The following is a 25426-nucleotide window of genomic DNA, read 5'->3' as shown; positions in this document are numbered from 1 at the left end:
ATCTGAATGCATGCTTCTCCGTGTATATCTGTATTCTTGCCCACTAGGCAAAGGCCGTTGACGACATCGTTGCCGCAGGTCATTGGTCATTGTCTCTTCTTTCCGCTCATTTTTACCCTCTCTCATTTCAAATGAACGAAGCTTATTCAGCTTCTACGATTCCTTTACTTTGACGCCTTCCGGTTCCCCTTCGACTGCTGGATATACCATACTGCTTTTATGCAGTGTTTATGCAATTTCTTGACGCTTGAAAACAAATGGCCGAGTCGCTGGATTTTGTATGAGCTCGGTAGGGACATGTGTCAAACGTCTCTAATTTTTGCTGATAAAGTAAGTTCAGTGGATGGCTCCTGATGTGCCTGATTTCTTGGCCAAATAGACCGGTTTAACTTACATATTTTTCCGTCAGTTGATTGTTAGCATGGCCCTCGCATAATCCAGTAGCACGTCAGCTTAAGTTGCTTATTGTTGCCTCTTCCTGAGCGTCAGTCGGGATTCGACGAGAAAGCGGGTGTTAGGAATTAATTCTATGCCAGCTCCAATTCAATTTTCACTGTAGTTCTGTTTTGTCCTAGCATAGGAAGGTTTAGGAACGAATCCCGGGAGAAAAGACCTTGTCTTGCTGTTATATCTAAGTCAGAGATCTCTTTTTGCCTCTATAGCATTGTTAACCCTGCTCGCTTGCTACTACACACGCGCACTCATATTTTCTTTGTGATTCTCCTACGAACATTCTTAGGTGGACCTTACAAGACCGTTTACTAGGAAACACCAAGCTGGTTTCTGGATCGGCTCAATACAGCCGACGAATTCAAATCATTCTAACAACAAGGCTAGGCCTATAGGTATCATACATACACTCTGTTGAGGAAAGCGAGAGGCTCCTACGCGAAGAACAGAAGCAGTTGTATTACCAGCATAAGCATCAGCACTCATTGGACGGCTGATGCTGCATCAGGAACGGAGAGACGACTACGATAGCGAAAACGGCGCTAAAGACGACAGGAACAAACGAGCCTTAAATGTGGCTGTCTTCAGAGTCCTCGCTGCCGCCACTTCGCTCATGGTCACTGCCTCCGCGGCAGCTATAATTGTAGCCACAGCCACAACTATATCATCATCAGCTGGCTTTCTCCACTTTGACCGATGTTCGTTGTTGTTTTCTGTTCTCTGTTGCTGCTGTTGTTGGTATTCGACTGATGCTTTGCTGTTGCCGCCGCCGCCGCCGCCGTCGTTATGCTCGACCAACCCCTGTTGGCCTTGTTAAGGCCGCTTTTCCTGTCGCTCGTTCGTCATGTGTATTCTATCTTTGGTGCACACCTCTAAAAGACTGGGCTCCCTTGTCTGCGCTTTTTACTCTTTAATTTAAGTTGCACTGCCATTGCTATCTTTTACTGTATGTATCTTTTCTGTTTCGTTCGAAGGAAAGATGGCTCTTGATGCCGCTGAACTCAGTCTTAACTCAACTGACCCGGTCCTAAATTTGGCAAAATTGGCAGGATCGTTATTGGCCGTTCATTTTTATTTGGTCCGCTCTTATACTACGGCGTGGCGTGCTTTCTGCAAGGTCGGTACGTTTTTTCGGCTGCCGAATTTTCTTTTCTGTTTGACTGCTGTTTGTTGGGCCTGTTTTCGGTGGCACGCTGGTCATCAAGGGAGCGTCACATCTGGATTCGTTTAGCGTGAGGCCTCTATATTTTTCACCTTCTGCCGTCGCCACTATCGAAACTCAACGCGTTCAAATTCTTGGCCAATCGCTGACGCTATATGCCGCTACCGGTCTCGCCGATAGATAACTATTTTTTATTATCTCCGTAAAATTACTATTATAATATTGCACTGAATTATAGCTACTATTTAATCAAGTTAAGTTTTAGTACGTAAGCCATGTAAATAGGATGCTATTCAGGGTGAGAATCTATCATAGACAGAATAAATACCTATATAGGTATATATTACGAACATAAACGCTTCCTTAAAAATACCGATTCCTTTTTACTGGCAATTACTAGTAAAGTCGAAGTATTATAAAGCGTCGCGTTGTTCCTCATAAATCGAAAACTCCACATTTTCTATAATTATGACTAGGTTTTCCAAATGTATCAGTAGCCTTCTCTCATAGCCTTATGCCAAGAACACTTACTGGTCCTGCTTGACTCACTTACGCTACACTAACCGATTTAAAGAAGCTTAGAGGCCCACATCCCGAGAGGCTGGCTTCTGCTGGGATGCTCCACCCGGTATTCATTCGTAATAGCTACCTTTGAACGAAATGATAGGTTCTATATACATTTGAGATAAACTGCTCTAGATTCAGTGTGGTAGGTATAGACAATTGTCATAATGTGTCACTAGTAACTCACGCAATTATGTGCGTGGTTATTATCTTACGGGTTTGTTATAAGCCACTGGTCGGGCACTCAGCGAAGGCAGCTATTTTGATATTTATTCAAGGCCAAAGGCTCGTTTTAGGGCAGTAGCAGCGGTGCACAAGCCACAGCGAATCATAGAGCTTGGCCTCCCATTTGCTTTAGAATGTTTACTTCCTATCACTATCCGTCCGCATTTTGGTCAGTCTAGTTATTGTCAGTTGGTGTGGCAAACAAAAATTCGTTCGGGCGGGCAAGAGCTTCTGCTTTGCACCTATTATGCATAGCAAGATCTGAGGAGCTGTCACGTCGTACATCGCAAGCACGTATCGTGCGAAATAGTGAACGTGTGTCCATCGGTGTTCCAATTTCAAAATAAACTCGATTTTAATACGATGCTCTCTAGTGGAAAGTCCATTAGAGCGACACGCACTCGTATATCATACATACTAATCGTAGAAGGAGTAGCGACAGCTGCAGCAACGGCAACAACAGTCACGGCAACATGCGCAGCGAGCCGGATGCAGCCCTCCCTGGCTCATTCATTCTCGAAGTCAAACAAAATATGACGCCTGCTAATCTCACTCAGGACACATTGCCAGGACAACGACAAAAATTAGGGTGCCGACGCGAATGTTCGTCGTTTTAGATGTGCTGCCTTTGCCGCACAGTGCACACAACTCCCACTGAGGTTACGTACCTAGCAACGTGTATGTATTTACACCCATACGAACCTCCCCCATTGTTTTTCTATCTTCGTACATTCACGGATTTGTACTACTCATAGGTATTATACAAACTACAAACGACGATACCTATCTACATGTATCCTTGCCTCAGATAGTCGCTCACTCGACGAAACACGCTCCGCTTTGTTTGAACGAGGGAAACGAGTGATGCTGGCGACGGCCTGATGGACGCCTGGAAGGGAGATCGGCGACATCAACGGTAAGAACAGCAACAAAAGCACAGTCCGCACTAACATGTGGTGCATTGCTATTACACGCCACCTTCCCGGTCGACGTAGCGGGCATAGAACAAAGCCTGTTAGGCAGGACAAAAGTAAGGGCGAGTAGATCGTCCAAGAGAACGTCATATTGCATTGTACCGCTGACTAATGCTGCTGCGTTAGATGATATCATGTAGTGTTATAGCATAGATGTGCTGGGGCGTACTCAACCCCTCGTCCACATTCCCGGTCCTGCGAGGCTTGAGTTTAGACGATTGTTGGGCGTACTTTGAGGGCCCGGCTAATGTCGATCAGTCGCCATCCAGGCCTAATCGTTAAGGCTCGGCGATGCCATCGACCACATTCGCACAAAGACTGCGCTGTGCCACCTCCTTCCCTCGCTTTCTCTCTAATCACCAGCGGACGAAAACAAAGTGCCGCTGTTGGCACACCCACTGGGCTGGTAGTGACAGTTCTTTCAGGAGACCATGGGTTAAGGCCCGAGCGGAGACGGGGATGTACCTTTCTGGGTGGAGAGATCACCGCTACGAACTTCACTAATTAATCGAATTATCGCTAAGGCTTGCATTTATCACGAGATCGATGCCCTTCTAACTTACGACCGCCTACCCCCGAGCAAGTCACCTGGTTGACCCCACTCAAATTGCACCAGTGGAATATTAACTGCCCTAACCTTTTCCAGTTACTACTTTGGACAAAGCTGGCTATCGTAGTAATAATGAAACGTTAAGTATTCGATTAGATCTTAAAGGATTCTCCTTTTTCCGAACCAGAAGATAGAGTACATCCATCAAAAATATGTCTTGTGTCTACACCATAGCGAGACTTAGAGAGGCAGTTGAAGTCATTATGCTAGATTTGCAAGATGCAAAGTAAAATCGAATAGATATTGTCAAGGTTTCTGTGCCTTTTAGGTTTGGTCAAATACATTCCAACGAGGGCATCGCATAGAGATCGGCTTCACCGAAACACTAGCTTTCTGACTTAATGACCTTGATGAGCAATTTATCGTCAATCAGTATTCCGCCTTCTATACGCCAACCATCTCACAAGATTCAGGACGCAATACTTGCATTCGGGTGCGATTAGCCATAAATTGTCTGTGTAAACTTTTGAACCTACCAGACACTCTCGTAAAGAGGCACGGAGAGATAGAGCGACTGAAAGGTATATCACAGGCCGCACTCATTCTAGCCCTTACTAGCCAACGGCTCCGTTTCTAGTTAAACTCTAAACTGCGTCAAAATGATCGCGGAGCCATCCAGTAATACAGCTGCTGTCCACGTACAGTTGTTCGGTTGATAGGGCTAGAAAGCACGATTTCGATTAGCTTCAAGTCAAAAGTTCTTTCCCCGTCACTCTCTCTCTCTCTCTCTCTCTCTCTCATGCACGCAGCGTTGTAGACGGCTGTCGACTATTGCTGCGCAATAGTTGCTACGTGCGCGAGAAGCAGTGGCAATTACAGCAACGAGCGGGTTGCGTGCATAACTTATGAGGCATGAGTGAAAGTACGGAATACGAAGCCTGAACGATGGAAGCTCTCCTCGCTGATGAGCGACGAGGCCTGCCGGACCATACGTTCTGACATTTCGTTGGCTCGGACAAACGTGCACGCACGTATGTAAGCAGTGCCCACTGCAGAACTGCATGTACGCGCCAACGTACTGCACAGAGATTGACGGCTGTCGACTGCTACTCGCTGACCAGCACGATATGGATGGTATGGGGTTAAACGAATTCGCTCGGAAAGCGGCTATCATCACACCATTTACTATGAACGCCATTATTATTACGACGCATGGCGTGGCTATAGCTAGTTGGACAAGCGACTAGGGAACAGACATTCTCTGCATGCATAGCCCTACTTTCTAGAATCTGCTCCATATATGAATGCGATGAGCAAACCGAAGGATTAGTCAGTCGGTCGGTCGGCGAACACTCTTTAGAGCTCTATAGCTTGAGGTAATATTTATGGGTGTGTACAATAAAACAGAAGGTTATTACATGGAACGAAGCAAATATACGACGCAAGGTGGATGGAAAACAAGAACATTTGCAAATTTAAGTTTACGTAAATTCAATGGTTACACTATCATTTCTATTATATAATTTTTTACGTATAAACGGGAAAAATATCTAGAGAATCAGCTTTCGATTCTTCGATGACGAATTGTTCCGTACTATTCTATAAGGAAATATTTGTGTTTATTTGCCTCATTAGTAACTTGATGGTCGTGAAGCTACGCAGTCTGTTTTAAACTTTGATAGGAAAAGTAGGGTAACTGAAATGAGCTAGAGGGTTTCGCTAGAGGGTTGTCACTGATCTTTTCGTCTTGATGCCATCTCGAAATATAGTTTCCAAGTCCAAATATAGATCGTTTATATTTGCCTCATGTGTGTATATATGTACAGTCTAGTGTAGATGATATTTCAGACATTTATAAGCGTGTAGTGCACAAAGATTAGACGCAGTTGGCATTGCTAGAAGAGATTCATGCCGCCAGTGGAGTATGAAATAGCGCATCGAGCGAGAGTTACCTTCCGCGACAGAAGGAAAAAGTTGGAATGGGAGTTTCAAGCAATTTGACCTTCTTGAAAAACCTATTCATTTATTAGATGTATGAATAAGGTACGCCAAACAAGTATCGACTCCGCCATCTATACTAATCGCAGGCGACGGCCATGGTGTAAGATTGCGATTAGTAAGATATTATATATAGAACATTATTCGGCAGGGCGTTTGGTTCTTTTGCAAAGAAAGAAGTATTGCCGTAAAGGTCACATACAGCCTTTCAACTGGGCGTAATAATTGCTACCTAGCGAAGCATGCACGCATCTAATAACCCTGAAAAGAGTGCTAAGTTTGAAAAAACTTAGCACTCGGCAAACATGCTACTGTAGGTGCTAAATATTGAACTGTTGCAAGCGAATCTGGTCGATTTTGATTGAATTTCAAGTTCCGAGCTCTAGTTGGGTTAGAATGATATGTAGTAGAGTCTTCATATGCTTGTCGTAGCGCTTCGGCGGCCTCTGGCCAGCCGTATATCTATCTTTTGCGTTCTCATTCTGTAATTTCCGTCTACGGCCTCTCAACACGAAGCGATGGTGAGATATGCTTACGCACCAGTTAGGTTTTTTGACGCATGGGAAGACTTCATAATTGCACGGATTTATATCAAGATGATAAGCGGGTTGAGGCCGGCGTTCTTTCGAGCCAGGAAGTAATTGAAGCTTGGCGATCGATAAGGTCTAGCGTCATCAGATTGCTTGCTTTTTATTGCCGTGCCAATGATCCATGAGTCGCTTGAAAAACTTTAGATAGCCAGCTGCATTCCTTGTTATATTTTCGGCGAGGATCTCAAATTCGCAAATGCCCCTGATAACCACTGAAAGTACCATCATCACCTAACATCGAAACCCATTCAACACTGTTGCCAAATTTGATTTCTTACCACGGCGGTGTCATTCCCTTTCTGCGACTGGTGGTAAAGACTGAACCATGTTTCGTCTATAGCGATCGTACGTTCCAGGCGTTTTTTTTCGTTTACTAAAGTTCCGCAAATTGCACGTCGAACACATCTCATACATTTCCAAGTGGCTTGAAATCAATTCCCCAGGCTTACTAATCGGTTTCCCCATTTTCAGTACCTGGCCCATAGCTACGCAACACGCTAGCTAGAAACTGCCAGTCTTGGCCGACAGAATCCTTAGATTACAAGCCCTACTTTCGAGGTTCCTGTCCTTCGGACCAGGTAGCTGATCACCTCCTCGCTGATTTTCAAAACTCCGATCTCCGTTGGTGAAACGTTTGTATGATTTACATATCGTTTTCGCTTAAGGCGTCCCTATCTAATTTCTCCAGTAGTCTTCAATGAATTTCCGGAGCGCTGTGGCCCTCGAGGAACAAACATTAACTATCGAATGTTGATTGCCTAGACTGAACGATGTTTTTGCTTCTTAATTTATTTTTCCTAGAATAAAATCAGCCGTTTTTCATTCGCCAACCATGTGTCATCTGCTAGCGATATACAGTTCAAAAGTCTTTCAACGTCAAAGCCTACTGGTTTTCTGTGCAATTCGTCGCAGAGATCAAATCGTCACTTGTTTACCGTTAAAACAAATACGTCATCCACTCAGTCTTCGGTGTTGCCCGTTAACCGTATTCATATTTCAAGCTATCTTGTTTTCTTTTGCGGTGTAGACCGGCTGATAAATGGCAGCAGATTATGCGTCAAAGGTATGTCCTATGCAACAATAACCCAACCGTTCCTACGGACAGAACACCTATGGCTCGTGTCTCTTGGGTTGGATTCGGCGCAGGAGTGACGGCTCATAATCATCTTGTTTGCTAAAGAGTAGCAATAATTAGCAACAATTAGTAATAATCATATTTCAAAGCCAATAGATACCACTTTACAGGTCTTAGAAACGCGAGTGGAGTTGTGGAACCTGAAATCGCCTTTAGAGACACAGTGGCGATATGTTAGTGGCAATAACCCATTGATTGTTCTTTTTTCTTTATTTACTTGACTGTAATTATAACACCCTACAGATTCTGACTTCTAGAAACCAGTTTCAGTTTTCAAAGTAGAATCTACCTGTTTCTCTGAATTCGACACATGGCAGACGCAGTGATACGACGCGTATAATAACGTGTTGCTATTATGTCTATACTAACGCATATTCGTGTATATATTTTGGATCAGCTGTAGAATCTCTGTAAAAGCTCCAGTGCTTTAGGCTCTGCGGCATCGATATCAATCGTTATTTGTATAGTACCGTTATATTGACCCTATTCTACCATCCAAACACGTATTGGAGATAAGCAGTCAAATGCGCTTACATACAAAAACTACGGAATAGCCTTAAGTATTAAAAGGCCACTTGAACATAATCGAGGATCTGGATGACCTTTTTATTATGCATAGAGAAGTCGAAATACGCATCAGGCATGGTGAAAGTTGGTCTGTAGTGGGAATGGCCGGTGTCCATTATTTATAGTGCGTCGACGAGCTGCTTAGTTGAGGCTTGGGGGCACACACCACATAGAGCGTCCGCTAATGTTGATGTAATCAGCCCCAGAGAATCGCCTACTTACGAAACTACGGCCATTTTATGCCCATTGTTGCTACCGCCGCCGCCGCCTGCGGCAGTAGTGTGACATGAATTATTCGTCCTCGATGTCGCTCGTTGTTCACGCTGCTTTTGTTACGTTGTTGTGTTACAATGTATCTTTAGCTGTACAGAAAGTTACACGGCTGAAATGAATCTACGGAACAGAAGCCTTTATTGGACCAAACGGGAGCTGACGCTTACGGCAGTCACCGATGCCGAAAAGCTGGTAACTGCGGTCGTAGTGACAGCGATGAAGTCTATGGTGGGCAGTGTGACGTAGCTGGCCTGCATTTTGAGTTGTTCCCACAAATGCTACTTGAAGCGCAGGTACCGCAGGCTACCGTAACCCGGGAGGTGCCAGAGAACAACAATAACTTGTATTACTACTGCTATTATTACGAGAAGAACAAGTAGCGGCAGCAAGAGCATTGTTTAAGCGAAATGAGCTATCGTTGCACGGGCTCACCACACAACAGCAGGCCATGACGGCGTCAATAGCAACAATAACGTCCATATACTACTACAACAAAACAGGGTAACATACAACAATGCGCCAGTTACACATACTACGGAAATCATTTTATAGTGACACTGTTTAATGTCGATTGGACAGAACCTGCCTCAATTGTCGAGACAACATTATAAGGACAAACAGACGAGCTCCTATTCAGGTCTTGCTATCGTTGTATATTCTTTACCTAATTCATCAGTCGGAAGCTGTTGAAATCAACGAATAAGTAAAGCGTAAAGGAAGACTTTGCCCATCTATGATTCTTGCGTCTAGATAATAAATGCTTGGCCTTCCTCAAGAAACAACTTTTCGACTAAAGCAATCTGATATCAGAAAATACATATTTACTAGGGAAGAGCTGACACAAGCCACAATTGCGTCAATTAACGTCCACACATACGCTCAAAAATAGACACCTAGAATTGCAAAATTCTCTGCAACATTTTCGTTACCATGCCGCTTCATACGTCTGCTAAAGAAATCGTGATGGGTCAAGTATGGCCCATCCCGGTTAAATCTTCCAGCCTATAACGAAAAGGTAAACTGAAACACTTGTTTACACCGAAGATAGCCAAAAAATGAAAAATTCATAAATTAAATACACACATCTTCAGCTCTCTGATATGCATCGATAATTTATAAAGAATCAGTCGAGAAAAAGAAACGTTATAGCTCAGCTTATGGAAATATCGCGGGCACATATAGCCCAGAGGAGGATATCATCATCGTCACTCCTGGCAGCCCTGCCCTAATTATTGTCATCGGTACGCCTTCTGGACAAATATCGCTATGGATTAACCAGCTTGGGGTAAATTTTTTCCAGCAAAGGGAAAGCCAATCTGTCGGTAGAGATTCACCCCAAAATAACATCTTCCAACTACAGCAGATTAGCGCGCGTGACGGGATCTCGTCGTCAGTATTGTAAAGCAGTGGGCTATGGGAAACAATGATTGCTTATGCTTAAATAGTTAATCCCGTAAGCAGATGTTCCGTTTTGATTGCTACCCGTTAGATAGATCTGGCACCGGTGTTAAGGGCTGCTGGTGATTATGGGCAAAACCTCTTCTGCGTTTCAATACGAATGATATATTGGCACAGTGGTGTATTTTCTGATACCCGTTCGATAGTTGGGTCAAGAATCGAAATTTCTATTTTGTGATAAATGCGTCCGAGAAAATCGCAGCGGTCCTAAGGACTGGCTTTCAAACCGGTCTGTTAGCTGAGATATTGCCTATTAATTATTATAGCGAAGTGTGAGTAGGACATGCGAGCTCTTTATAGTTAGGCTTACGTTATGTGCATGTAAACGACGTGAGTTTTGAGCACTGAAACAATACTAAGTATGGAATAGAAATTTCTTCAAGTGGTATATATATATATATATATATATATATATATATATATATATAGTGACATGTGTGTTTTTTCGGTCCCACCGAGTATCAACCCCGTCTACGGCCAACAGAGTCATTTTCGATCTATTTCTATCAGTATATCTTATCTGGATGCGTACAATAGGCTTACTAAAACAGCAGGTGCTAACGGGAACAGTACCGCCAATGCTGCCGACAAAATTATAGAGAAAGGGAAAATAACGATGAGCATTATTACATCAACAATATTAGTAGATATATATAATGTAAATAATTATAGTATTCGTAGCTGGCATTTGGGCTTCGATGCATTCATTTCTACTGCGGCTCCTTCGCTCTGTGAAAGCGCACAAATCTTTTTCCGAGGACCCGTGATTTTCCGTAAAGAGATTACCTCTGGCGACTGAAGAGCTCGACTGAACGACGACGACGACGCCGTAGCACCGATCACGGACGCCGTCGTTGTCGTCGCCGGCAGCATCGCTTTTTTACGAGTAAACGCCGTTTTTTAACTGCTGCCTTTTCAGTTTTTTAATTACCGAAGAACTACTAGGGATTCATTTGCCTGCTATATATAGATACAAATTTATCTTAGCAGTGCACGAGTGAGCGGATATATATAAATAGATAAAATTACACACGTGCATATAATATAGACGATATGCCTGACCGTACCCTCTCATGGCCCTCACGCGCATTTTCACTTCTATTTTGTTTCTCTGTATTGAACAAAACCCAATTACTGAAAATATGGCCAAGTATTTACTTCACGTTGTATGTCCCCAGCTTTTTTAAGACTAACAAATCAAAATCACAAATGATAATAATTACAAGAACTATTACTAGAATTAATAATAGTGCTTGTATATAATACTGATTATTAAAGTTCGGTATTATAAAAAAAATATGATAAATATTACAGCATTGACTCTTGTCGGCGTCCAGAAATACGTTGGGAAAGTTCGTGACCTTTGAAAGGAAGGTTTGCACTTAAGTCAGAGGTAGTAAATAAGTAGATCAACAACTACTTGTATGCAAAGGGTATCTGCAAGTTATTATTACCATTATATTCCATTCCAGACGTCGCCATGATCGTTAGTAGTTTGTTTAGAGGTGCTCTTCTCTAATCAAATCCAACACGTGTTTCTATTCAACTGAAACTGGAAATATATAATAGCCATCCTATGCAAATTAAGTACGGACATCCCTGATAGACATGTTAGTTATGTCAGCTTTAATCGACTAATGACTGTCTTCTTCCGTTATCGTAAAGCCCTTTGAATCCTCTTTGCGACTAGCCAGGTTCCACCAAAGCTACTGCTCTACAAGAGTCAATAGACATGAGATAGTCGCGAGTTCCGCCTTATTTATTTCATACTAAAGTGTACACTATCACTGACTAAACGAACGTTTACATAATACCATACAACTATAGTGACCAAGAACTCGTCATTAGTTTTAGACGAAAAAAAAACCATGCAATCGGCTATGGACGGTCAGTATTGTAACGTCCTTGTCGTAGAATAATAGAACACGCGCTCCGGCTGACGCAAAATTAGCGTCATATAAATAACTATTAACTTAGCTATCTTTCACTTTTCCCGAAGTGTAAGCCACTGTTGCCTCTTCTTTCGGCCTAGCATGATATCTGCCCTTCTGAATTTCGACGAGGTTTTTTTTCTGTCATTTGACAACTTTTTATAGCTTTACTGAAGTTTTCGTTGGGAAGGCCCGGAAAACCCCCATGGCTAATATGCGTATACATAGATTCCGTATGAAGATATTGTCTATTTGTGCCTATCCATAAGTTCTTCTATTTTTCGTATAAGGCCCAAGCTTGAATACTCAAATATGCTAATGTCAGGAACAATTATACAATAACGAACACACTTACGCATTAATTTGTCACGTCGTCGGCAAGATCTTTTTTTATTCCGTAAACGAATTTCCTTTCTCGCAATCTATGGGATCATATTAGAGATGTGTGCGTTTCTGTGTGTATGGTTTTCTATGCAGCAAGAACGTTATTAATTGTCGCTCAAAATCATCAGATCTTACTAAGCTAGTTCATTTCTCCACTCTTCTTTTTTTCAAAATGCTCGTGCCTCAAAGTCTCAACGCTCGAGTTAATAGTTACGGTTTGACACACCGAGCAAGAAACGGGTCCAGCGCAATTATGTGAATTTTTCGGTGAACAGATGAGTCATAAAAGTCAACCTTAGATAACTATACTATGCGGATACAATTTTATTATTGTGCCAAACAGTGGAACATTTGTCATTTAAATAGCCCTTTTCATAGGCGTTTTTTGCTAAAAAAAAAAAACAAGTTTCGCATTTGTACGCTAGCTACACGTATAGGTGCAAGCGACTGCCCTATTGCTGCTCTATTGTTACCCTATGGCTCCTAACGACACCGCAGCAGCTAAACATTTGCCTTTAAGCAGCTGTCAGTGGATTGTTCGAAAATGGAGACGTTATGGTATGATTACGGCAAAGCAGAATTCCCATCTGTCGTGAAAACTATTAGACTTTAATAAGAGATTAAAGTCCACTAAGGCCTTTTTCTAAAAATCAATTCTCGTTCAGTTGACGAAAACGTCATCACTGGAACACTGTCAAAACATGCCCATGCCGCATGTGTTTACATATATATATCTATATATATAGAAACTAAACAAATCAAAGTGGACAAAGAAGTTGCGAATGAGCAGTGTAAATAGATCAAGTGGATATATTGATCACTAAAGCGTTTGCGTGTTCCCCTCAAAGTCCATTACAAGCGTGCATCACCCGCGTTTATTACCGAATTTTTAAATGATTGTGTTGAACCAGTAAAGTTTTAAGAGGGGCATTGTTCTAGGTAGCTAAGTAAAGGTATCACTTTAAAATTACACCAGTACTAACCACTTGACTGAGATGGGATAGTTTTTTCTTTTTTTTTTTTACTCTAATAGTTTACCTAATGATGTGTTCATACCAATGATTTGTTATTAAACATTATGATTGCGTCGACCTCTAGGCCACTTTGTGCCCCCGTACCGCATACGGAGGCCACGTGGCTATTGCATGATGTCACCATCGACTTGTTTGCTGCTTCGTAGCATACGCTTTGCTCACGTCTGCGTACGGTGGCTACGTGCGCGGCACAATCAGAGATCTAGTCCTGTTCATGCCAAGAGATGAGGGGTTATGCTTAACGTATAATTACAAAATGTAAAAAAGGGAGCTGCGTACTTAGCGGTTGAAGTCGACGCAGTAAGGGGATGTTGACAAGAACCCCGTAGGAGGATCCCCCTCAGGGCTATAGGAAGTTTTTCCCCTTGAGAAAAAAGGATGCCTAAAGGACTATAGACGAGCCTCTCTAACGCCCGTGCGCATCTTGCCAACGAACGCACCGCTGCTGCTAGGGTTCGCTTAATGAGTGTGGTGAATATATAATTTACATTAACTCTTGTGAGACCACCCGATCTCGGTCGTACTAGGATCCCCTACCTGCTGGAGAATATACGAAGGGTGGGGCTCAACTGCTCCACCTACAGACTCTCTATGATGGAGAGAGTTCAGGGGCAATGGGGGATGGCGACGTCCGGATTGCGATTCCCGAAGGCACGTGACAGAGAAGTACAATGCAGTACAGACAGAGATATTCTCGAATATCACAAATAGGTGCTAATTTACAGGTGTCATCGTTGTTTGTAAAAAAAAACCGATAGTACGCCTGATAAGGCCAAGCAAAGCGTAATAGGTGCTCGTTCACCTGTTTCGTCATATTATTATTATTATCAACATCGTCGTCTACGTCATCGTTTCATGATTATTCAGTTACAGCAGCTCAAAAGAGCTCAATCTACGATAATTTAAACTACCGCTTAAATTGAATAGTAACTTCAATATCAATCTTGACATGATATATAATTAGACAAAGAACCTGAAGTGTTTATTAGCGACTGCTAATCAGGTTGCCTATTGTTACAGTTTGATCAGTGCGTACCTTTTCAAGGCAATAGGTTTGTGTACCTAAATACCGTTAAATCTTGAAATGCAACCTTTTATGGCGTACACTAGGTACCTAGCTAGCGTCTAGTTTTTCCATGTCCGTGTTTTTCCAGTAACTCCATGTCAACTGCAAGTATTCTTGTTTCACAACCACAAAGATTCCTTTTAATTAGCACGGAAAAACTTTTTGTTTTTCTGCTCCGTTTCGTAATAATCTATTAGACGCTTGAGTGTGCTAAATACAACAAAATTATGAAACATCTTGGAGACGTCAACAATTTGAATTGACGAAAATCCCTGTAAAACGCAAGCCACTATGGACCTAAAATGTGAACCACAGAGAATCTTTTCCTGCTGTAAATAGACTGCCCGCAATAAACAGGGAGCACCCCTCAATTGCGGTAACTCTAGAAGCGTCAACTCATAGCTAGATCGTATTCATTTTAGAACCCGCTCGGCCATGCTGTTTGTATTGCTTGCCGCCTTCTGGATGTATGTACGATGAGTAAATAATTATTCCACTTAAGTCACCTTCACTAAAGATCCTCGCTGTTGTTGAATAAAGGCAATCTAGCCCTTTGTTATTTCACATATCAAGTCTAATCCGCTTTGCAGGTTGCTTCAGTTCTACGTATGCAAGCATACGTTGCAACAGGTTATGACAACGAACCGAAATAAGGTCTTTTATTGGCACCACAGTGTTGCTAAAGGCGAACCCAAATGATAAGCTGTGGTTGCGACTGTGCAGACAGAGCGCCGGCGCTTTTCCTTCAATTATTACAGCCTACTTTTTATTGCGAACTAAAGATCTAGCAGCGTCAGTAAAACCCGAAGGAATCTTTCGTGGAGCCTGGCGATCGCCTTCGCGAAGTCCAGAGGGTACGGTCACGATCCTGTTGGGCATGTGAACTAGACTCGATCCCTCTGTCCTGCATTCGACGGCAACATGCACGAAACGCTATAAATAGAGCAGAAACACTGATAGACCAGGCTCGAGAGCGACAATCAGTTACGACCTGAATATATGTATATGGTATGTATTGATGTGGTGCAGTGCCCGCAATACCACGCGTTACTCATTGGAAACCAGTATGCATAGCATCAGAGAGAACAATACTTATAAATTCATACATATATATGTAGATCTATATATGTATATATGCATAGTTCGTGAACGGGCGGTCGCATACGATACCTGGAGTGGATAATTGTGAAGCCCGCAGCGTCACAGAGACCCACCACGAGTGAAATAGAGCCGAATGACTCCACCCTATCTATGATATGGCCGTGGTTGGCCGAACGGTTAGCTCTCGACTAGAGGAACTGACGGATTGAAGGACTTGTCCAGGTACTATAGGCGGCCTGGTAAGCGAGTGGGTCGCAGGTACATTAAACGGGAGGGGCCTCGGACGTGGCACACTGCGCTGATTTACTTACGATGCGTTCAACTTCCAAATGCGCATAAAAATAACAATGGATCGTTCCTATGTAAACTTTGCTTAGCAATATTACAAACCCGCTACATACTGTATTTAGAAATAAACCCATTGTAAAAGTAAAAATACACGTAATAGCGCGGAACACGAATGTAGTGAGAGGCAAGCGCCATCTTCCAGCGCGATCTAGCATAAATGAGCGTTTGTCCTTAATCGTCCTACGCATGGCGGTTTAAGGCTTGTTCTGGCTTTACCACTGTTTCGCCGCTTGGTCGGACAAGCATAATTTTGTCAGCCAACTCTGTATACGCGTTTCATGCTGTTGTGAGGTTAATTTTAGGCACACGATGAAATGCTGTTGTTGTCCTTAAAGACAAGGATTGACAATAGGATATCGAGTAGACGATGTTCCGAAACATTACGTGGCAAGTAAAGTAGAACTTCGTTTGGATCGGAGATCTGTCTCGTCACGTGCGTCGGACCCAGTGACAGGTTCGTTCAGCAACAGCATCTTCCTGTAAGTGCAACACAAGGCACTGACGCGCAGTAAATCATTTAGAAAAAAAGCAGTACTTGTTCATAATTTTATTAAGAAGAAGAGTAGTGGTACTTTGGAGATTTAAAGTGGTTAAGCGAACGCTTTTACTTTGATTAAATAGGTAAGAATAACATTTTACTTTTTGTCTTCAGTATATACATTGACGTATGGATATAGGGACTACCTTTTAATTACCCTCTCTGGGGAGCGAGTTAATATGCATAGAAAGAATTTTGCTACGTCCATGTTATCCAATAGTATGTTCACGAAGACTTTTTCAATTTATGCGTGTTATTGCTGGTTTATGTTAAGTGTTACTCTAATGTAATATCAATCGAATTCTTCGTTATAGAATATAATCAGGTAAAAGAGAGTCTCATTACAACGTCTCCTCCCTCAAACAACGTACGTATCTACGTTCACGTGTATCTATTCTGTTTGCTTAAACGGTATGACGTGCAGAGCAAGCGGAAGGCCTTGAAGAGGCGCTTCGTATCAATCACCACGATTCCGTCTTTATCATCATGCAATTCCATCTGATACAATATTTCTTTATCATCATATCGAAAAATAATTATATTATAACCAAGAGAACCGCAGTCTTATTACTTTAGACATTCTGAATCCATCGTCCGATCGAGTCCTCAAGCGAGCTTCGTAGCTTCAAGCCTACTCCTAGATTACCGATCCGAATAAACATAACACCACTCTTCCCTTTTCAACCATTACTGTTATGACCAGATAGCCATCAATAAAGCTGATCAGGGTATTGTTGACTTTCAATTTATCGACGTTCGACAGGACTTGATCACCTCGCATTGCCTTATCGTAAAAAAGGTTTCTGCATCCTCTTTGTGGTACGCATAAAATACACACATATTTAGACAGAGCGACTGCATATTTGATTAGGCCATCATTTATTATAGTAAAGCAGTAGTACGCTGCAGGATTTGATGTCAATTGATCAGTACCCTTGTAGCCTTTAGGTAATCGGTCATTGTTTGTAATCGGCAGATGATATTGTGCGTTAAGCCGGTCTGAATTAATTTTCCAAAATAATCTTTATTGCTATTGCACAGAAAATAAAAAAAAAATGCTTCTGCTCGGCAGCTAAAAAAGATTTAATTGGCAACCCCCAATGGTAGTAACGGACGAGCTTTATAAGTCGCACGTTGTGCCTAGATCGAAGGGAAAATATCGAAATTATGGATTGTTTATCCATTGCTTCATCTCTGTATGTGCTTGTTGCCGCTAAAGGGTTTGCCAAAAAGCCAGCAAACAGAAGCTAGAGACACCATTTAATAGAAATGCAATATGCAGACGCAGAACTTCTTTAATGCCCCGAAGGAATCGTCGGAAAGCCAAAACACTTTAGCTTCCACAGGCGAGTATTTCGGCCATCAGACTCGTCATTGCCTCACCTACCTTTCCATGACTTCGGTTTAACATTGGTTCATATTTCTGATTTATTCATCTCTGCCATTCTCCACAGTTTGTATTGTACTTTGTCTACTTACATAACAATCTATATGTGTATGTGTAGATGTGAATCCACATTGAGACTCTCTTGCCGAGGGGCACCCTGCGTCGCCAACGACGATGTTTCGTTAATTTCGCTCAGTGTGTCCACTGCCGCCGTCGTCTGCATTGCCCACATATTTGTCCGCTACGATTCCTACTCGTTTATTCCTCTTCGTATTCTCTCTCTTCCCTGCGTTTGCGTTATACAGGACACATTCACTGTTCGCGTCGGCCGGTCGGTCGCTCCCTGCGCTTGTTATGCGTTGCCGGCAAAACCGCGGCTCACTCAGTTCTTGTGCTCGTCGTTTTTTGTTCAATTCTGGCAAATCGTTGCTCTTCCTTCTGTTAACCAAAGCCCAGTGGTCTGTTGGTCGGATGGCCACGCCGCAAGTCCCAACCTCATCGCGCAGTAGCAACAGCGCGCGATCATCATCTTCGTCGCTGCCGCCGGTATCGTCGTTTTGGTCTTCGCTTTGGTTTGTGTAACGTCTGAAGTCGGGTGACTCCTCTGACCATCCAATGAGAGCTGCAGCTCGAACGAATGGACGTCGAAAGGAACAGACAAACTGTTCTACGGCTGCCGCCTTTGCTGCAGCCGCTCGCACCAGTCTTCGGTCTCTGTCCAGTAGAAGCAGCAGCAGCCGTCGCTGCAGCCGGCGCCGTCGACAGCGTAGCCGTTTTCGGTGAGAGACGTTTTCGATGCTTTTCCCACCCCGCTGTCACTGGTTATTCTCGTGTGTACCTGTTCTTCGTAGTCCTATTTGGTGTGTATCATAATTTCTTCTGTGCACACTTCAGATTCGCTTCGTTTTGAGCTGCCCTGACCGGCGGCGCAGCCAGAACGATTTACCTTTTTCTTCTGTTTTAGAATCATTGCATGTAATTTGTTTCTATACACACAAAACACACACGAGGGTAGAAACAGAAGAAGACGGAGAGCGAGAGAGAGGGGGGGAGGTGCTGGAGGCGAGAGGGCGAAAAAACGTTCAATTACGCGCAGCAGTCGAAATTATGTTCTCACTGCTGATTTTTCCCAGAGTGCCTCAGGGATGTCGTACAAGTTATTATTTTTTTGTTGTTTCTGCGCCGACTTCCAATCTGCCATTGATCTGCGGATCGATCTAAAATTTACTGACGGCCAATGCATGTATAAGCACCAACGATAGATTGTTGTTGTTGTTGTTATACATCTTCTGACGCTCATTTCTGTCTATCGTTTATACGTGCACAAATAATGTCGACCGTGTATTATCGGGCATCGAAAACACTGCTAGATAGAGAGAGAGGGAGAATATGCCTACGTAGGCATTCGTAAGGCATCGAGACTTCTGCGCTCGAAAGCTCTACAAAGTAAAGTACTCTGTAAAGTCGCTACTTGTTCTCTGCTAAAAACTTTCGCATTTAATTGGAATTAATCATCATTAGAATGTTGCTACATTTTTAAGGCTCTCGCAGTTGGCACTAGACGAGGCGATTGTATGCAAATTCGTAGAAGATTCTAGAGCGTATTGTGAGGATCTGATCAGTGTAGTCAACATCCTTTACTAAATGCGATGTCGCGGCTGATTGGGCAGGTGCTGTTATTTTGGCTTACTCTCAAACCTCTTGCGACCGTTACGCATGTCGAGTTCTTTAGACGAACTACCCACGTTTTCTTCCGTTTCTGTTTCTGGTCACCTGCAGCGTTTACTTAGGAATAAAATATAATAGAAAATCCGATCAGTCATTCGACGCATGGTTGGGCATATGACGAAAAACGGTACGGCGAAATACCGTTACTTCGTATCTCTGCATATGAAATTTGCATTCACTACGCTATAATTGAGGTGACTCAAAGAAAGGCTCATTATTATGCAGATGCCTATTCGATAACCTGAAACATTCGACTTCAGATTTGTAAACTTCTGTTCGTGCTCCGAAATGAATCCGATCATGCTGATCGTTAGCAATTGTTTGAGAAAACGATTTAATAACATCTAACTCTAAACGGGCTATTTAACTAGAGTTTTACTTTTTTTCCCAACTGGCAATACAGCAACAGGCGAGAGCGCTGCTCTTCGTGCGGGCACGTACACGTCTAAAAACTGCACGAAAAACCAGCAAAATGCACGCATCGAGCTACTTGACGAAGTACTACAAGCAGAATAGAAATGTGACCATTTTTAGAGACACTGAAGCCAGCAAATATAATTTAATCATATTAATGTGCGTGCGTCTAGAATGAAAAACAAAGCCAGTAGTAGGAAAAATTGTTCCAGGAAAATTGAACACAGGTTACATAATAGGTGTTCGACGCGATTCGTTCCCCCTGACTGCTTTGCGACTCACTGTCGACCAAGTAAGATAGACTAGTTTACAATATGACTCTATCTAGAAACCGTTTTTAGTTGTTTGTTAAGCGGTCATAACGTTCATCGTTTTATTAAATGATATTCGTCGTTGTCTGCTTTATCCTGCCAGAGACCGCAAGTCGAAAGTTCAAATGTACGCGGGACTAGTATTATGCCGATACGGAAAACAATACCGATAGACGTAATCTTACCACCCGAGCTAATTGCAGAAGATCAATGATACTGGCAAGCGGCCGAAGGCAAAATCATCATTGTTTGTACGTCAACAGCTGCGATTATCACTGCCGTCGCTGCAGTCTTTGAGTTGGTCTTTACTAATACACATACGCAAACAACGTTCCTTTGTACTACTCAAAGGACCATTATTAGAGTGTGTACAATATGATAAATGATGTATGAAAAAAAATCTTCAAGAACTACAGTAGCAATAATGATAACAAGCTCTGCCGCTGCTAGCGCTAGTCACATTATCGTAGCTCAGCGTTGTCTGCAAGCGTCAAGTGAAACAAGCTCGTGCCATCGGTTCGTGTCTGCTGCTTTGGCGTCCAATTTGCCTGCCGGACAGGAAGAGACGCGGGCAAGCCATCAAGAAGTAGTCTGACAAACACTATGACCGCGCCATTGCGATCATATCCTCATACGAGACATAATATTGTACTTCAACAAATAAACAACCCACTGTTGCATACGCTTACTCGCGGCTCATCTGTAACGATAACGCGAACGTATTCTACGCGGTAACTTCGACAGCGAGAAACAAAGGCGAGAGTGAAGCTTCCCTTTAGGTCCTAGGTCCGGCCATCTGGCCATCATACGCTATAGTCGCAATAAGCATAATCATAGCGCGACGACTGTTGTTTGTCCGCTTTCTCTCCAGGATAAAATTGCTATTGTTTTAATAAGAAGTGGTTGTTGTCGGTCAAATAACAATAAGGTTAGCAGCGGAAAGGGCGCCGTCGGCGTTTACCCCTCGAGAACGATGTCAACACTATGGAGAAATATGATGTTGCGAACTACTCTGTAAATTGATGGTGAACGAACATTATTATACCGGTTTCATTAATAACCAAATTATTCGAAAATATTCTACCGTCATTTGTTTCTTATGTCGCGCCATTTTAACAATACGTTTGTCGCACAGTCTTGTGGCGGATTCTGTGCAGGCCCGATCGATCTGACGCCGCAGCGTCTGATACCTCCTACACATACAGTCGTTTTTATAAATGCTTTTTATGCAGGGCCACGTAATTTCGCCTAAAAATGTCCACTCTGCTCAAAGCCTGCGACGACAGTGCTTGGAAGAATATCGTTCGGTGAACATGCTGCAAGTTTACCGTTTGGCAAAAATGTGTAATAAGCATTCATTAATTAAACGTGAAGTTACGTTATAGATTTATGCTAAAACAATAGCGTGAGGTAAAAGACTATGGTTTATTTTTCTGCGGACATGGGTCCTTTGCCCAATTGTGTGACATTGGCAAAAGGTCAATGTCACACTTGTTTCCCTTTTCGTCATTTCGCACGCAACTTCCGATCCAAGGTCGCAAGCCTGGACAAAACGATGATAATAGTTTTCTAGCACAAAAACCGAACATGACACTGGACTATCCGCATTCGAAAAAAGTTACAAACCGAAGTTACAAAACAAGGGCCCCCCATCATCGTTGCAACAGCATTCTATGCTTTATGAACATAGAACTTCATCGATTCAGCAAAAACAATAATAAATGTGACATTATATTTGGATTGGAATTGGGCCACGGTGGTACGACAAGCGCTGGCTATTTAGCCCGAATGACGTACACGACACTCATGGTTGTAAACACAAGCGCATACGTAGGACATAATACGAAATGAGCTATATATTTATCATGCAAGAAAAATGAGGCCCCAATATCATTAACGTCATCCGAATTTCTCGTTTGGACAACATAACTGCCGCCCTATGATGACAGGGGCCGACGGCAAACCCCGGTTTGAAGGGTGTCAACCAAAGTTGCCGCCGTTGCGTCGAACAGTCGAGCATTTTCAAACGATAGGTATCGCATCTTTGCCATACGAGCGGATGGCACCACTAATCAAACCATTGAATATGAAGAGGAACAGACGTCGCAAAATAAGTTTGTTATTAGCGTAAAGGGGGAAGCGGAAAATTGTTGTGCTTTATCGAGCAGCAGCAGCAGCAGCGGCAGTAACAATGGCGGCCAAAACGATTTTCGATCGCTCTTTGAACTAACTTTATTTTCAGTAGGTAACTTCTGTCAACAGGGACAATAATAGACAATCTTTTCGTTCGTATCATCTTAAAACTTTCGATGCTTCACGATGCGTTCCCGTGAATAATATTCGCTGCTGATTTTCGTGATGGTTTGGTGATTTCGTGTTTACGTAATGGCCCAGGTTCAAATCTGAACCTGGAGCCAGCTTTCAAATGGAACGAGTGACGGCGATGCCGGACGCGCAACCTGAAACATTTCATTACTGATGATACGCGAGTATAACACCTTACGGGCATTAGCAACTACAATTAAAGGTGTGAGATCAGTGCGTGGGTTTGTTTTCGATTCGGGTCGATATGTAAAAAACTGTCTGCAATCGCAGATTCCGCGTACTCGATAGTAAATCCATTACTTGTTGATTTGAGTTGAACATCTCGGAACTTCTGTAGGTTCACTGGTAAAACTACCTGTTAGACAGCTTATAGTCGATTCGGTGTTTTGAAGAAACAAAGGGTCGCTGCTGAAAATGGTCGATCTCATCTTCTGCTCCGGCATTACATTCAATCAAGTAAGAGTAATTAATAGCTTGGCTAAGCTTGACTAATACACAAGCAGTCGCCGTAAGCGTTTCTACCCTTGAAACCGCAGTCTGTCGCTATGTCGATATCTTCACGAATCTTCTTTTTCCCGTGTGATAGTTTCCAGCATCATCACGATCAACAAGCTTCAGTGGGTTTAGCTTATCAAGTGGCATTGAACATTGCTCTGAATTAGAGGCTTCGCATCTATCGGAAGTTAAATAGTCTGTTCGAAAAAAATTCGCCTGGATACGCAGCATCAGCAGTAGCCACTAACTACATCGCTCTATTCCTGCAGGTTTTGATGTCTTATACGAACGCAAAGCGTCGGCCGATGATAATGGTTGACCTAACGTGGTCGGTCGGTAGAAACCCGTAGGACCCGTAGTAGGTATCGCCGTCATTTTCCCACGAACAATATATTGACAAAAATTGTTAACTATATCAGAAAGCGGCAATTTCGGCTAGAATCATCGCAAACAATTACTCCTAACCCCTGTCATCGCTAATTTTCTATATGATCTATTTACGTGGGGGAACGCGATGCACGCCTGCGGATTATTCGACCCGCTGTTCGTTGTTTTTGAAATTTGTATTTCAGCGTCTATATAATTTCGCTTGCTATTCTAATGAAGGAGAGCTTCGATCTGCGACGCAAAAAACTGCTGCCGTCCATAAAAAGCGTCAAGGATATCATTTTCACCTTCGGTGCACTGCTATTGGTCGATAACATTGATGATTTGTGCGTCGTCTGCTAATATTATAAAGCGACAGTTTGAAGTATAATGAGTTGAGTCAGGAGGCAGTTAGAATGCAACTCTTATTGTTGCGGTTATTCGTTGTGCTTGCTTGTTCCCTTATGCTGTTAGCTATGAGTGTTCTGTTGCCCCCGTCGTAGGGAAACATCAGTGAGTTTTTAACTTCTGATTAGGGACCGCGAAGGATATTTACTTGTGTTAGCTGTTGGGGCTGCTGCTGCCGGTACCACAGCTACTGGCGTAGCAGTGGTACCGGCAGCAGCAGCAGCAGAAGCCTAATGCATGTCGCTTGACTAATGTTTGCTTTGTAAAACGTCATTCAGAGGGTTAACAAGAAAATACACAAACAAATAACAATGCTATGTGCTTCCTTATCGCCCCCGTTAAACGAAGAGGAACGGGAACGTCAGGAGTAGGGAGGTAAACAAAAGCTGAACGGAACAAAAAACTAAGACAACGACCGATTGCTGCGCTTGCCGAACGAGAAAATTGGACCTCGCAATATACGCGGGAAAGATCTACCCCCTCATTCTAAGGGAGTGAGAGTTGACACTGTAACCGGAACGCAAGATGCTCTGGCCTGGGGTTCATTCCGAAGATGCAAAACAACACAGCAGATATGATGGCGCCAACTAGTATCTCATTGAAAATTAAGATGGTCAACAGTCGGATTTATCCTATTGTGAACATCATCGACTTTACAAGGTAATGGAGCTATGCCACTATCTATAGTTACTTGTTTAGCATTTTCTAGATGGCAGGAGAACTTAAACACGAAAAAGTTACCAGATAAAAAGTATACCATAGCGGAGAGAAGTGAATACATCGTACACACTCAAACAACTAACTAACAAAGGACAACATTATGAATCTGACTAATTACAGCGCTAATACGAGCAGTAGTATAATTAGAATTATAATATCTATGGGGGAGCATAATCATTCTCTTTAACATGTCAATATGATAAAAGTAATAGTAGTTATAGAAAGGCATAGCCGCTTAGCTGCTCTTTCTTTTCAAAAGGTCTAGGGATAGATGCCTGGCTACCGACTAAACCTCACGTTTCAGGTGATGTGCCTTGTACTGTGAGTTCACACCTACGAGTCCTCTGGGTCTCAGTAACTTGGACCACTGCCTGACACTAAGCGACAACGGCACCGGCAGCGTTTACGTTTATTGTCTTACAAAAGCCTAAAACTAAAAAAAAAAAAAGATCATTTATTGAAGAAGGATAGAACTAAAATACGCTGATTAACTGGATTCGCAAACATCTGTACAATTTATAAATCAATAATTATCATTGGTAAGGTTATTCGAATTTCAGGTTGAATCTCTAATTCGTCTATGTCAGTTGTTCTTGAAGAAACCATGCTTTACTGGTGTGAGAAGTCTGGGTTAGGAAAACAAATAGCCTTTTTTTTTTTTTTATATGAACATGATGTTAAAAAACGCAGTTTATTACTGGACAAAAACATGTTCTGTAACGTTCAGCCGTACACATAAACAGTTGTGAGCATTATTTCCTCACATCTGTTCCGATTTTTCTTATTTCCTCTAAACCTAACGTACCTCGAACACATACCGCGCGCCTGTTGTGCTTTTTTGAATCTCTTAGAGATAAACATACAACGATTCCATTCACATCAACATGACTCTAAATATATTTTAGCTCCCCTGCGTACAGCTAA

General features: G+C 42.7%; 2 long non-coding RNA genes across 7 annotated transcripts in view; one reads left to right on the top strand and one right to left on the bottom strand.

Moving 5' to 3' along the window:
• Positions 1-4786, bottom strand: part of LOC111254831 (uncharacterized) — a 14154-nt gene extending 9368 nt beyond the window's left edge. The window contains exons 1-2 of one of the 6 annotated variants that reach the window (XR_015319769.1): positions 4462-4783; positions 3185-3290 (exon numbers count right to left, since the gene is read on the bottom strand). This is a non-coding gene — a long non-coding RNA (uncharacterized LOC111254831). Of the gene's footprint in view, positions 1-3184; positions 3291-4461 lie in introns of all 6 variants that reach the window. The other 5 variants (XR_015319763.1, XR_015319761.1, XR_015319762.1 and 2 more) reach the window with 5 other exon arrangements.
• LOC147758493 (uncharacterized) lies at positions 3180-25426 on the top strand. Its single transcript, XR_015319772.1, has 3 exons — positions 3180-3317; positions 24131-24442; positions 24807-25426. It is a non-coding gene; the product is annotated as an uncharacterized LOC147758493 (long non-coding RNA).

Source organism: Varroa destructor, unplaced genomic scaffold (assembly GCF_002443255.2).
Source record: "Varroa destructor unplaced genomic scaffold, Vdes_3.0 BEIS01000001.1, whole genome shotgun sequence".
Lineage (NCBI taxonomy): Eukaryota > Metazoa > Arthropoda > Arachnida > Mesostigmata > Varroidae > Varroa > Varroa destructor.
Note: the sequence above shows the minus strand (reverse complement) of the source record. Positions and strands in the feature narration are given on the sequence as shown.